The sequence below is a fragment of the Thunnus thynnus genome, chromosome 23, assembly GCF_963924715.1.
Source record: "Thunnus thynnus chromosome 23, fThuThy2.1, whole genome shotgun sequence".
In the NCBI taxonomy this organism is placed as follows: domain Eukaryota; kingdom Metazoa; phylum Chordata; class Actinopteri; order Scombriformes; family Scombridae; genus Thunnus; species Thunnus thynnus.
The window spans coordinates 23,277,732-23,293,544 of NC_089539.1; the positions used below are offsets into that span (position 1 = coordinate 23,277,732).

Sequence of the window (15,813 nt, forward strand, 5' to 3'; positions counted from 1 at the left end):
TCTCAAAACATGACATCTGGGAGTTTCTCCCCTGCAGGTGACTTACAGGTAATTACAGTAACTCAGTGCACCTGGGCTCAGTGTCCTGACATTACTTAAGCCACAGCTGTAGTCATTCAGTCTCTCTCTCTGCTCTCCCTTCCAGACACCTGCTTTTGGTTTGGTTTGCCATTTAATTAGGTTTTTTTTTGCGTTCTGCACCCATACACACACACCCATACATTTACACACACCCACCATTAAAACACTCACAGGACTGATTTAACTGACATTCACATGCCATATTTTAATTAGTCATCGCCTCCTTAATTCTGTGTAATTGGCACATCTAATTTGATTTAATGTGGTCTGATTTGGTTATTTATGTGATAAAGTTACTTTGTTTAAATGTTTGCTGTGGTGTGGTTTCCCTTTTTGTTGTGAATTCCTGAACCCTGACAATGACTTCTTGAAATAACTTTTTTCTCAAAAAACGCTCCTAATATTTTGACCTCCTTCATGTATGTTAATGCGTTAGACAAAATACTTGGCACACTTTTCAATATAACAACCACCACCATCACCCACCTAGACTTCAATAATGAACATAAAGTAGAATTATCACCTTTCTGATAATGTCAACAAAAACTGAAAATGTATAAACTTCGTAAAAGTAGAATTTATGGCAGAACTGTTGTATTGGATCTCATTAGATTGCACAGGTGTTCCTAATAAAGTGCTCGGTGAGTGTATGTTGAAGCAGCAGTTGGAGTCTAGTACAGTGTGGGACCTGGTTTGTCTCCAGAGAGCAGAGCCAAGGGTGCAGTCATGACATCTGAAAGTGATTAAAGCTCAGTGAGCTTTATGCAAATGATATGAAAGGCAGCCAGAATCTACCAGTTCTAGTCTGCTGTGCATTACGTTAGCGCTCTGTGCTCTGCTCATATTTTATTATCCCATTCAGACTGAAACCTAAAGACCGGTTTTGCTTTAACTTCACCACCTCAGAAACAGTACAGCACACATCCGCTTCCTCGAGCTTTTCAATGCAAACATCCTGGAGTCTGAGAGTTCCAAACAGAGCAAAGGTGGACATACACACACACGTTTTTTTAAAAATTAAAATAGGCTGCAGTAGCCTGTAGAGGAAATGTCAGGAAATGCTAAAACATACATGTAATCGAAATGAGCGATTCTATTATGAACTTTTTTCTCAAAAAAAAAAAAAAAAAAATCAACTTAAATTATGACTTCTCTAAATATTGCAACTTTTTTTTCTCAAAAAATTTCAATTTCATTTGTTCTTTGTTCTCTCTCTGTTCTCTTTTTTTGGATTATTATAACTTCTTTCACAAAGCTATGATTTATTCTAGAAATATTACAACTTTTAAATAAAAAATTACTTTATTCTCAAACTTATTTTTTTCTTGACTTAATTATCAAAATCTCAGATTATGTTTTTTTTCTAACAGTGGCCCTAATACTCTGTCACTGTTCATAAATGACAAACAGTTGAAAAGAGAGAGAGAATAACAGAAACATCTTTGAACTGCAGCAGCTGAATATGCTCAGACAGGTCATTCAGAAAATAGAGAGTAATCAGAGAGTGGCTCATCATCATCATTATCATCATCATCATCATCATCATCCAGTTTTCCCATCAACCCACTTTACGATACTTTAGAAAACTCAGCAGCCTGAAACAGCATGATGTAATCCAGGAAATTCCACCCAAGCAAAGCATGTACAATACACACGATCTTTCACTATTTCCACTCACAGTCCTGGAAATTATATAACATCTATACCAACTATGTGGAAAGATTGATGACATTGGAAAAAAGAGTTGTAAAATGGGAGGAGCTGTTGGTTCCAGAAGTATTTTCCTCCACAGTTGTAAGTTCCCATGTGAAAGTTTCCTATTAATGGTATTCGTGTTACTTAACATAAAAACACACAAGTGCAAGCTGGACATTCTTTCCTGCCATGCACAGTGCCATGGAAAACAAACACAACACAGCATACAACCACTAACTCTCAGAGCCAGTATGAGGGGATTTACCTCATACTGTGAGGAAAGTCCTTCTGATCAAGGACACTACAGTCCAGACCCTTCCGCAGCTGAACACTGCCAGAGCTCCACCAGAACCGCTGGTATCACGATCTGCAGCCACTTCATCCAGTCAAGCCTCAACCAGCCAAGCATACCGTAAAAAAAAGAGGACACAGGGTGGCGGTTGTGGCTCAGGAGGTAGAGCGGGTTGTCTATTAATCAGAAAATCGTCGGTTTAATCTCCGGCTTCCTCAGTCCACATGTCGAAGTGCCCTGGATCAAGACACTGAACCCCAAATTGCTCCTGATGACTGTGCCATCCTCCTGATGAGCAGGTTATGAATGTGTGTGTGAATGGGTGAATGTGGCTCTTAGTGTAAAAGCGCTTTGAGCGGTTGGGAGACTAGAAAGGTGCTATATAAATGCAGTCCATTCACTATTTACCACAGTGAAACACTGGATTTTCTTAGGAAATACACAGACCAACAAGTGCAAAGGCAAAAACATTCCATGCAGGGCTGCAGACTTACTTTATTAGGTGCTAGCAAGCTAAAGATTTCAGTAGCACAAAGAAAAAATTAGTAGCACACACAGGTAGACGGTTAACACTTACATACTGTTCATATCCTGACCCCTCATGGTATGGAGCGGGTTATTTTGATCTGACTCAAGTATATACCAAATTTTGAAGCAAAATTGTCTTTTGCATCCATAGGTTATCCTATCAGTCATTAATAAATTATTGATTAATCCGTCATTAATGTTTCAGGGAGCAGAGAGAGTGTTTTCTTTAGGTTTGTCACAATTCGTTTATGGAGTAAATACATTCACAATCTCCAGGGGTGTTTTTGGGATTTGAGGACATTCAGGGATTAGCCTGGACCTCTGTAGGGGGGTCCAGCTACAGAGGTCCAAGCTCTATTTTGATGCATTTTTATGCACTCTGGCACCTTATTTACATTTAAATTTTACATGTCTTAATCATTGAAAAATTGAAACGTGTACCTCAAAAGTTGTTTACTTTCCAGATTAACCCTTTCATGCATAGTGGTCATTACAGTGGACAGCTATTCAAAAGCCGTTTTCCTAGATATGCATGGGTTTTGATGGTATAGTTGCACTTCAGCCACCACAGTGGACTCTAGTGTGTCATCCCATGTTTACAAAAAATGTAAACATGGGATCACACAAATATGTTTTTCATGCCTAAAGGGAAATAACACTCAAGAAAAAAATCCTGACTGAGGTTATCATAATTCATGCATGAAAGGGTTAATTATGAATTGTGATGTTAAAAATATTAGTAGTTGCTAGTTATTAGTATTAGTATTGAGTAGAACTGCTATCATTAAACATATATTGACATTGGCTACAGTACCAGACCAGAAAAAAAGAGCACTGTTGCGCTGTTCACCTCTCCATCACATGCTGCTGTCTGTCTTTCTCTCCAGTGTTTCCCGGAGGATTTTTTTTTGGGTGGGCGGCCCACTGAAATTACTGGTATAGTCACAGATACTGTGGCGTCGACAGTGTCGTCATAGACGTGCCCAGTACGGTGGTTGTCTGCATGGGTGTATTTCTCTACACTGAGCTGAAATTAAAGTGCACATAAGTTGTAACTGTAACTAAATATTGTTAATATTTATTTACAACACATAAATAAACGTAGGCCTTATATATGATAGATGGATGGATGATTCTCACACCGTCTATATGTTCCTTAATATAGAACAATGTTTGTAATATAACAAAATAACAGAACTGACTTATGGGGAATTAATTTGCTCAAACCTAAAGCCAAATCAAAACAGCTTGACTTACAGAATCAGTTTTTTGTGTGTTTCCTAATAACTCAGGGTTAGTGCTGTGTTTACAACAGTTACTGAGGTCAACAAACTTTCAACAGCTAAAGAAAACATCATGTTAACAGAGTTGTTGTGTAGTGTGAGTGTGAGTATATTCAAAGATTTGTAAGTCCTTTTATAGCAGGTTTTAATCTTGTGCTTTGACTTTTGTTTGTTAGGATATCCTTTAGTTTACATTTGGATAACAGATTAGGGTTAGGGTTAGGATTAGGGTGCCTTTGAATATATTTACAGAACAGTAATTCATCTAGATACAGGAGGAAGTCAGACCTTAGCAGTTTGTTCTGCCTCCTGCTTTGAATGTGTTCATGTCTCTCCATCACCTGACATCTGGGCTGCTTCTATGTGTTTCTCTTTCCTCCTTAAACTGTTTCTTTAAATCTTGAATCAGTTGCACCTTCTTCCTTCTTCCTTCACTTCTCCTCATTTTTCTTTCAACACCATTAAGTTACATCCTGCGACTCTTCCTCACTTCTGTCCCCTCTTTCCTGATTCCTTCACTCTGAAAATATAAGAAGCTTCCTTTTAAAAATCTGACAGAGCATGAGGCAGAACTTTAACTTGTATGCTGTTCATTACAGTAATTGTGGACAAACAACACACAGTTGGAACGCATCAGCAGTCAAGCTATCAAACTATCAAGCTAACATTAACATTACTGTGATGTAAAGCAGCAGCAGATAAACTGGACGGTTAAAACAACACTTATGTCAATTTAACAAACATAAGCTTCACTGAGGAGCTTTTCCAGCTACTTACTTCATTGTATTTGTCTGACATTATTATTTTATGCTGCACATGTTAATGTCATATATGATCCTCTGAGCTCTTATTCATTTGTCTGTCTCATGAAGCGGCTCCAGTCTGCCTGTTAGCTTCAGCACGGAGGGTTTGTTTGTTTTAAACACACAACAAACTGGATTGCAAATTTCAAACAAGCAAAACTGCAAAAAACATTACTTTTGCAGTCCTTTTTGTTGTGCAGAAACTGCATCTCCCTCTTTTTTGTCCTCTTGTGGCAACTGACTGGGACTGCTGATAGAGGCAAGATTTTGACTACTGTGCTGCTGAGGCTGGCATGTGGGGAAGGTCGCCTTTGCATAAGAGAAGTCACAAAGACCCTTCCTCCATTTTCTCTGTTGTCCTTTTCCTCTGCCACAGGGAGGACTATGTTGGACAACCACTATGTTGGTTGCTTGGGAATTGATGGGTATGATTTGTTACTTTATAGGCTTGTTTGCAGATGCAGATGCAAATTTGACCCAGAACATCCTCTATGTGCAAATAAATATACCAGCTGAACAAAAATAAATAATTTTGAAATATTTCCATTTTTGTATATTCTGGGCCACTTTAGGAAAAGTCATAAAATTCCAGGTTTAAAGAATGTAATTTAGGGTGTCTTTACTGCTTTTAAATGAAATTCTCTCCTCTGTTTCATCGTAGGTTAGGATGAACCTGCACACACACAGAGCTCAGCGGAGCAGAGGAGAGGCAGTGAACTAGTACTCGTGTTGATGGCAACTACACTCATTACGTTACTGTAAGTGCAATAAAAGCTTTGAGGGTAAAAAGCCAATAAGAGTGATTGTAAATCTTTTTGCAAAAATGAGTCTTGAAAAGAGGGAGGGGTCTTATATTTGGGTCATTTCGGTAATGTTAATTTTAATGTTTAATTTTTGGTTAGGTAAGGTTAAATGTGATTGTAGTGACTCCTGTCAGTTACACGCAAACCGCAATAAGCAGGCACAACATTACTATTCCACAAATATCTCCCAACCCACCGCAGGCTAATTAATGTCTCTCCCAACTGCAATAGATCTGAATTTCCACAGTTCTGTTTTTGCTATCATTCAGGTTTTTGCTATGAGGCTACTTGAAATGATGAAGTGATGATAAACCAATAATATAGAAATATAACGTGTCCATTGTTGATGGTACCATTACCCAACGATTTGTATTCACATCTCTGATGTAGGCTACATTATCAATACAGCAAACACAATACTAATGAAAACATATGTAGCAATTATTTATTTATTATTCAAGTTATGTACAAAGTCAAATAGCCACTCTGGTGTATATTAGCTGTTTGGATTCAGAAATTGATGACATTAAGATATTAAAAAAAATATGTCCTGTCTTTTCCCAGGGAGGCGCAATGCTGTACATGCAGCTGAACCCAGCAGTGCTTATTCTGTGTACAATAACCCAGAGGCTTGCTAAATGAGAGATTTTCGTCTCACCTGGCAGTCTGTGGCACAAGGAACCTTGGCTGGGACCAGGAGTTGGAAGTCCTCATTTCCTCTACAGCATAGCACATGAGCTTTTCCTCTCAGTGGTGTTTCGTGCATTTGAAGGCCATCGGTCCATTGTGCACCGGGTAATCTACAGAGTAGCTGGTGAGATCAAAGCTGAGCACAATGATTTCAGTGCCAACAAGGGATTAACTGCCAAACAGTAGTCAAGGATTCTGCCAGCTTGCACAAAGTCCAGTCTTTCAGCAGTGCAGCTGGTGCACTTGATGGATGTCACATCTGCATCAAACCACCGGGTAATCTGCATCAAGCTGTCTTTATCAACTACAAGTTGTTTCCATCCATCCAAATGCAAGCCATCTGTAACACAACAGGCAGATTGTCATATTTGTGGGATACTCAGGGTCTATATGTGACGCAAGGGTCCCGAGGAATAGCCCCGTCTTTAGCCAGGCACTACATCCACCGTCCGGCTTTTTCCTTTTGGCAGATGGGGGATATACATGCCTGTAAAAACCCATCCCCATGATCACACCCTACCAGTTCCCTGTACGAGGACGGGTCCAGAGGTACAATCATCACCATTCAAGGGTTCGCTCAGTGGTTGAACGTGATTTTGGGATGATGAAAGCACGATGGAGGGCCACATGTATCAAGGCACTGGAGGTCAGTCCAGCCTTTGCTCCAGATATCATTGATTGTTGTGCCTTCTTATACAATCTGTGCCTCAAGACCGTTGACATCACGGAGCTAGAAGACAACATCAATCCTGTTGGAGATCTCCAGGTTCCTTACCATGACACACAAGGCAGACAGGAAACAACTGGGAATCACATCAGAGACAGGATGGCTGCTTTCCTGTCTGCACCTGCCCTCTTTCCACAGCACCTGCAGGAGCATGACTACCTGTGACTGCTGTTTTTATGTTGTTAGATTATCTGGGTTTCTTTTCTTTTGTCTTTCTAGTCATATTTTTATTACTTTTTTGTTTTTGGCACTGTCCCACACGAAGTTCCCATTTAGGGACGATAAAGTCCTTCATCTGTACTTAACTGAATGTCCCATTGTTGATCATATGCTCAATGTACAATGAAGATATAGGGATGGGGAAAAAAACAATCTTCACACCCATTTCTTAAAGTAATGATGGCTACTGAACCATGCTTATATTCATTTTATAGGTATATCCAAGCTGCCACTATGACAACTAATGCTGATTAATCTGTGAAACAAGATCTCAGCACATAAAACATTTTATTTGTCGTGTACAACTTAAGTTATCTGGATATTCCCAAAAACATGCATTTCACAACTGAAACAAATGTTCATCTAAAGGAAAAAAAGAGAAATTGCCAAAATAATCCTTATTTAAAAGATAATTAAAGAACATAACACTCAAGCCAAATCAGATTTTGTCAACCATTCTTTCAGAAGCACTAATAAATCTCTAAGTTTGTTGAGTCAGTTCATCATGACGCTTGTCCTGTTTTTCCAACTCTTGTTTGAGGAACTCCAATACTCCCTCAAGTGTGTTCCTCCTTCTCTTGGCAGCTGGTTGCAGGGGGTGAGTCGGGTGAAGGGCTAGCTGTAGATATGGATGGTCCACTTGGCCTGGAAGGGCCGATCAGAAAGGGGGAATTAGGAGGGCTGATTGAGCATGAAGGTGCAGGACTGTTGAAGCAAGAGGCAACTAGAACAAAGGGAAATGTTGTTGGCCTTGGCTCCGGCGTCTCATACATGTCTTTATAGTAGGGCCCGGTGCTTAGGGTCACTTCTCCATTGTCTGTTCCTGACTCCGTAAGAGACTTTCTCAGGTCCTGTGGATACTGATGTGCAGTGCATCAGCTCTCAGCAGCAATAACACTAACCTTTGACCAGAGACAAAATGATCTTTCTGTTTGAGGTTTTCCCACCTTTTAAATGCCTGCTTGTGGGTTATGACACCTTCTGCTTCCATCTCTTTGATCATGAACCAATAGTACAACACAATGTAAGGAGAGGAAAATATTGTTTGTCTTTGTAAGTATCTAGCCCTTTTAAATGACCCCCCTGGGATACCATGAGTGACAGATCAACTTCATTATGTATTAAGACTAGGGCAACTACTTACCCCCATGCCTGTTTGGTGAATAGATGTTCATTTTCCATTTGCAGCCTTATGAGCTGCCTTGTCTTTTCCACTGTCCCTGTTGAACACACAACATCTAAAACAATGAGAATGAGGTAAATCTGACATATTTTAATTTATTTTTATGTAGGCTATGCATGCATACAGGCATTTGTGGCTTTGCTACAAGTCAAGCGACCTTATGGACAAAGTGATACTCTCCTCATTTTTGTTTTACCTTTTCACACGACACATTCTGAGATTTTGTTTAAGACTGTAAAGTTGGCGAGAGGGAAACAAAGATGCGTGTGCTTGATCTAAAATACTTTACAAAGTAGAAAAACGGAACTCTTGCATTTGTATGGTGTTTCCTCCATTTTCCTGTTGCATGTGCACATCCTGTTAGGATGAACGTAAGCCTGCACCAATGCAGACTCGCTATTTAAGGGTTTCACAGTCCACTTACACTCTGCTAATTTGATTGGGATGGCCCTTAATATGGCGAACCTCCACGTGAACACACAAACGGAGGGTATAGGGGCTTTATACAAATAAAGTTTAAACATCAGCATGTTGATATTGTCATTGTGAGCAAGTTAGCATAAGTCCAACCAACACTGTGCTAAAGTACAGCATCACAGAGCTGTTAGCGAGGCTATAAAACCTACAGTAGCAGTTAGCACGTGTTACCATCTAACTCTGCCAGGTTAGCATTTATTAGCAACTTATAGCCAAACCAAATTAGCATTTATTAGCAATGTACTATACTAACGGCATACTAGCTAAATTAAACTTGTTTTTGTATCTCACACTCACTATTTTTATTTCTCTGTATTTTCTACTCCTAATTTTAATGTAACCTCCTTCTTTCTCTTCTTTCACTCCCTCCATATCTCTTCCATATTTTAGTTCAAATGTAGTTTGCCAAGCCCTTTATGAGTATTCACATAGTTCGCAATGTTAACATTGTTAAAAAGCAAAAAAGGAAAAAAAAGATAAAGTTAAAGTACAGTATAGTGCAGTATAAATATGAACGAAACCCAATACAATATAAATACTACTTCTATTTATTTTTCCTTTTTTCCCTTGTGTTTAAAATGATATAATTTTATTATTTATCAAAATACAACAGTAATATTATACATATTATCAATACAGTATTTTTAAAGCTCCTAGTTTTATTAGTTTTACAAATGCATTTCTAAAAATCCAAACCATTAAGATTAGATGTGATTCTCTCTCCTAAGGACATTTAGGATATTTTCTTAACATTTTAAGCTGAACCTTGAAATGAAATTTTCAATCACCGGTCCTGCCTCCAGAGGAAAGCCTGCATCCTGTGATAGAGCTGAGTCAGACAGAGACAAATGAACCCACAAACACATGAAGCTGAGCTCCTGTTTTTCTATATCATAAAAACACTGGTAACATTTAACTTGCTGATGTGTTGGGATTTCCACTGTTTCCCTCTGTTTCTTGGATGGTATGATTAATGTTTGGCACGGTGCTGAGGTCCAGTCTGTTCAAAGCAGTTTTATGACAATCAAGCCATAATAAATATATGTTAAAAAAATATCTATAATCATGTAAGACTGCGTAGTAACATACAGTAAATTTGTGTGTAAGTAAGCTTAAGCATCCTCAGCTTTAACGTTCAGTGAATCAAACCAAAAACCAATGAGGCTACAGTGGTGACGCTGCATTCATGTCTTATAGGAATTACGAGATTCCGACTTTTAAGTAGCGTTCATGTACACATCCAAGTTATAATTACAAAAAGGAAAGCTCCGATAAATCTCAGTGGTGTCAAGCACATAGCGACGCCTCACCTCACAGCCATTTACTGGATATTTTTAACCTTCGCTGGACCAACTCTGTAATCATACAACATCCATGAGTCGTCCTGCAACGTGAACACCCACGAGTTGTAAACATCTCAGCCATCCATCACACTTAAACTCTTAATAATGACGGTTGATTGACAAGAGACTCCTAAACACTCACAAGAGGCTCTTAAAGGGAAACTTTGGTATTTTCAACCTGGACTCTATTTTACCGTCATTTTGTGATTAATGGGAACAACACTTTTTGAAATTGGTCCAGTATTGAGTATTGGTCCAGTATTTAGTGGATGTACTGCCTTGTCAATGTATGTCCACTAAAAGTGCTTGTTTTTGTCACTGACAGGCTCAGATTGTTATTACTATTGTATACTAGTGTTATAACTAAGCTACACTTCCTGTTCTCCAACACAACAAACTCCTCCCAGCACTCCTCCTCTCTCCAACCCTGCAATAGCTGAATATTTAGCTGATTTTGACAACAACTCAACGCTCGTGATAGTCCGCAGCTGTGTTGTGCGTGAGTGTGTGCTTGATCACACACAGCAGGTCACTCATTCAGCATTCCCTCGACTGTCAAAAGCAGAAAATATCTATAATCTTACACAAAATCCTTTTAAAACATTTTTTTTTTTTGCATAAGCCCAAATCCAAACTTTAGATTGATCTATGTAAAAAAATATTTTTGGGGATTTGGCAGTAGGTTGGATTTGTTTCACAGGACATTTTATAGGAAAACCTTGAGATCCAAGTGCTCGTTCCTACTGGTGGTAGAGTCGCAAAACATATCATAAAGTGCTTAAATACAATCCATAATTGATAATTGATGTCCATCATCACACACATAACATTTAGAATTCCCTATAACTTACACAAAAATCCTTTTGTTCTTACTAACAACAAAAACATCTTTTTCAGAGTAATTATTTAATCTTAATCTTATTTTAATAATCTTATTTAATCAATTAATTAAAAAAAATATAAATATATGTAATTAAAAATAATTAAAATAAAGAATAATAATAAAAAATAAATAAATCTGTTTTGGGGATTTTGCAGCAGGTTGGATTAGTTTCACAGGACATTTTACAGAGAAACCTTGAGATCAAAGCCCTTGTTCCTTCCCACTCATGTGAGAGTCTCTAATTCAATATGCTTCATGTTTCAGGAGGGCTTCCTTTAAGTTACCTCCTCGTCTGGAAATTTGAACTCTCTCAAAACCAGTATACCAGTATGAGGTTGGTGGATGTGTCATATGTGCATAATGAAGGGCAAATGGACCGTATTTGTTTGCATTTCTTATAGAAAAACAATGTTCTGCCATTCTAGTCTTCAAAGATCTGGTCGTCGTGCCGATGTATACATTATCACAAGGACACGTAATGAGGTGTGACTCCAGTGGTTATACAGGAAAAGCCCAGAATCATGCACTTTTTTCCTGTTACAGGATACAAGAAGGAAAAGCACTTGGTTGCATGTTTACATTGAGTTCATCAACTATATTTAAAATGACCCCCTAGTAAGGGTGACAGCAGTCGTGTATAGAGGCAAGCTGAATGGACTAATATGTCTTTAAGGTTCCCCATTGCTCACTTAGAAACAAAATAATTGGAAAAAATACAGAAGTTTCCCTTTAAGAACCTGCAGGAGGAACCAAAAACTACATGTTTTATTCAAGTTTTCTACATTTTTAAATCTATACTTTTTTTTTCATGAACACTGATGTTTGTTAAGTGACAAGTTTAAATTAGAAAGTAAAATCCAAACATCTTTTCTTTCTATTTATGATGTGTATATATGTTGTTTGTCTCACATTTACATACAGCAGGTCCAATACAGACATGATGACGCAATAAGCTTCATTCTCATACTGAATGCTGGATTTCAAATAAAAAAACATTTGTATATTTTCATGATAAAGCTCAGCTACATATTCAGCATCATCTACATCATTGCACACAGCTGACGTTAAGAAGCTCTTAACTGGGCGCACTCACTTTGAAGAACTGCTTTGGGAAATGCGTATAGGAATTTAAGAGCGTTTGAGGAAATGCTCTTTAAGATCGATTGTTGTTGGGAAATGAGGCCCAGATCTTGAACTGGATAACCTTGTGAAAGCAGGAAGTTGTGAGGGAGAGACGTGGAAGATGACAGCCAAGTAGTGGAATATGATATTTTGACTGAGCAGGCACACAGTCTTACAATACTCACCTGCAACCTTTTTTTTAATATGCAAGATATTTTAGACTTGCCAGAAAACAAGATATGCAGCTTCCTCTTTGGGGAGGTGGCCCAAATGCTTATCCGGTTTCTGCTACGAGACGCCTGCAACTGGTCCAGAGTGTTCAACCTCCCTATGTTTCCCCACACCACTCCCTTTTCACTACACTGGCTCATTGTTGTAGTTGAGAACTGCTCCCTCCTAAATCCAAGCCATGGTCAAACCCTCCGACCTTAGGCATTACAGCAAGAAGAAAGTGCTCCAACTCCATTATTTTGACTTTAATTTCCTGTCAACATCACCTTGAGCCTACTGAAGCTCGAGGAAAATGAGAATTTCCTCTACAGCAGTCTCAAAAAAAAGCATCGACTGCCATTTACACAGCGGTGCTAATCAAATCAGTTCTCCCACACAGCACCGGGATCAGCTGCTCATGTTACTGTTATCATAGTCTTAGTGACTGCTCGCAATGTGTTGGTATTTGACAATATGATATGAGGGTGTCTGAGTGTTGCCGTTCAAAAACATGCAAAACACATTTATATTTAGTCATTTGGCATTTATCCAAAGCAACTTATATGCAAGAGAAGACAATCAAGCGTTAGAGGACAGCGACTGAAACAGAGCTGGAATACAAATTCTCAAATAGCTGACCAGGTACAAGTGCAATGAGAAAGAACTCCAGACAGAAGTTTTATTTTTATTAGTGTGTTATCTTATTCTTTATTTACCATTCAACCGTTCATTTTCAGCTTTCTAGCATATTCCAGTGATTTTTTTTTTTTTTTTAAATATTAAAATTTATAATGGTAGGTCCATGGGAGGAATGTTTGAAAGCTAATTTCTCAAAAACTAAAAGTGCTAAACTGTTCATATGTGATGTACAGGTGTCCCATGTGGAAATGCTTAACATATTGAAACATGTTACCAACAGCGCCACCATGTGATCGATTATTACATGTTTTGTGTTTTGGCTAATAACTCATGAACGGTAAGTCCTATCAAAAAAATATTTGGACAGGATGTTCCGTGGATGATGCTGATTAGACTGATATAGGCCACGTCCACTTGCACCTAAAAAATGTTTCCGCCATTTTGGATTTTTTGATAAACATGTGTTTTGCTTCTGTTGGCACATATTTCATCTAATCTTCACCAAACTTGGTGCATACCATATTTAGAGCACCCCAAACTAAAGTTATTCATTTGATTTTGGATATCACTTATGGTTTGTCTGTAATTGGTTAGCAAACATTTAAAGGTGTGGCCTAATGCACTTAATGGGCAATAACTCCTCAATACTGAATTGGATTGCAACCAAATTTGGGAATAATGTACACAAGGTGACCTTACAGAAATGTGTAAAATTTCATTAAATTCTGCACATTAGTTTTAATATCACACACAGTGTACACGGCCTCATTATTGTTATTGTGGAACAAGCTGATTGTTCTTAATTATATTATTGATAAATATGTATATAAGAACATATAGTATATACATAAATATAGGTTCACAATTGTTCAAATGTGTCTTAAAACAACAGTCAGGTGTCCATATGAACAGTGAAAGAGGTTTTCCTCGCTGTAATCATTCCTCCTGTTCATACTGGCTATTAAAAGATCCTTCAAATGTGCTTTCAGTGTAAGTGATGGAGGCCAAAATCAACAGTTAAAAGTTGATGTGAAGCTTATATGAGGCTTCAGCAGTCTGAGTTAGTCATATCAAGTCACATTTACAGTCTTTTTAGCATCAAATTCCCTCTTTGTGTTTCCTCGGACAGTGTTTCCCTGTTGAGCTGCGGTGGAAGTATAGTAACTAAAAGAGGGACTTTGGCACTAAAAAGACTGTAATGTTGAAAGATATCTACTTGATTTGACTCATTTGGACGCTGATTTTGTCCTCCATCACTTCATATTATTCATTTTTGCACAGAAGGAGGACTGTGGATTTTGTACCCCATCATCAAAATTTCATGTATGCATAGACATAATTGGCCACTAAAGGTGATTCTGATTCTTGGATAGAGACAAAAAAGGAAATGGAACAAACAATAGATTGGGCGTGCCGCATAATTTCAGCACTGCAGTGCAACCACTTTTCTCCTCTCCTTTCTCCTTACAGTTTCCAATAACATCTCAAGCTTTTTCCTGTGGAGGTTGAGTGCACTTATTGTAAACTATCTTTGGACAAAAGAATCTGCCAAATGAGAGAATTGAGGATGTTCGCTGTAGCTGAAACATGGTGTTTAAAAATGTTTTACAGAGCCGAAAAGTATCCGGTCACATCATCAGGATGTTGTCTTGGCAAGAGTTGATATGGGAGTGTGGGTACATGTCTAGATCAATTATGTTATATGGAGCTTTAGCAAAAGTTCAGTCAGGAAGACTATCTTTTGCATGCTCAGGTCTGTGGTTTTATTTCTCAAACCATCTGTCATTCTCATCCCTCACACATGCTCACTAAAGAACTTCCTGGCTGTCATTGCCCCGGGGGCATCAATTGAGATGTCATCTGTTCACATCAGCTGGTCACATCTAACCAATAGCACGGTGACAGACCTTCATTGTCAGCCTGTCATTTGCAGCTGTCTTTTTAAATGATGTTATTCTCCCTCTCTGCCTCGGTGCTTTCATGCCGCAGTTACAATGCCCCGCCACTTCCCCATCACCGCCAAGTCTTCGCAGATTCATCAAGTCATCATCAACCTTACCAGTCTCAGCAGAAGTCATCATCCCCCACCAGAACCAGTGACTGGACTCCATGGGGGGATTTATCTTGCTGCTGCTCAGGACTGATGTCCCTCGATTACAAAATCTCCTTGTAGAGTCGAAGCATCAAAGACTTTTGACAAGACTTAATGATCAATCAATCAATATCAATATCATCTGTACAATAAATAATTCTTTTTGCTTCACTTGTCTCTCCTGATTGAAATAAGTGACAAAGGAGCCCAGAATCTGGATTTATACACATTTACTAATAAATTACTGTCATACTTATTTTATTAATTAATGCTTACATATATTAAAGGGACTTTGGAATCTTCAAAAGGAAACAAACACCAAATAGATAATATTAAAACCTAATACAGTTAAAACCTCCATTGTAATTTGATTGAACATGTTTATCAGCACTCCCAGACACCTCAATGTGTGCTTAATTAAAGCTAATTGGATTTTTTGTGAAATGAGTAAGAGGTTTTAGTAATTAAATGCGAGGGTGTGAGTATTTGTGGGCCTCCTTAACCACTTCTTCTAATGTCACATATCGTCATGTAAATAACATTTTGTTTTCTTTTGTGTAAGTTTTGGCAGCTCTTTCTTTGAAGCTTTATTTTATGAAGCTGTGAGGTTCAAACTTGTGGCCACATTTTAACCACTAACAGCCCCTACACACACAGACATGCTGCACAGTTATTTGTATTAGTACCGCCATCATGTGGCTGTAGGTGGAAACTACAAAGACCACACAAACATCACTGATGCA

The 15,813-nt window shown here is 38.3% G+C and overlaps 1 long non-coding RNA gene across 1 annotated transcript; it reads right to left on the reverse strand.

Moving 5' to 3' along the window:
• Positions 1-5,977: 5,977 nt before the first annotated feature.
• On the reverse strand, positions 5,978-12,759 carry LOC137175639 (uncharacterized). The gene is made up of 3 exons (XR_010925666.1): positions 12,101-12,759; positions 8,266-8,341; positions 5,978-7,766 (listed from the first exon to the last, which is right to left on the reverse strand). It is a non-coding gene; the product is annotated as an uncharacterized lncRNA (long non-coding RNA).
• Positions 12,760-15,813: the final 3,054 nt, after the last annotated feature.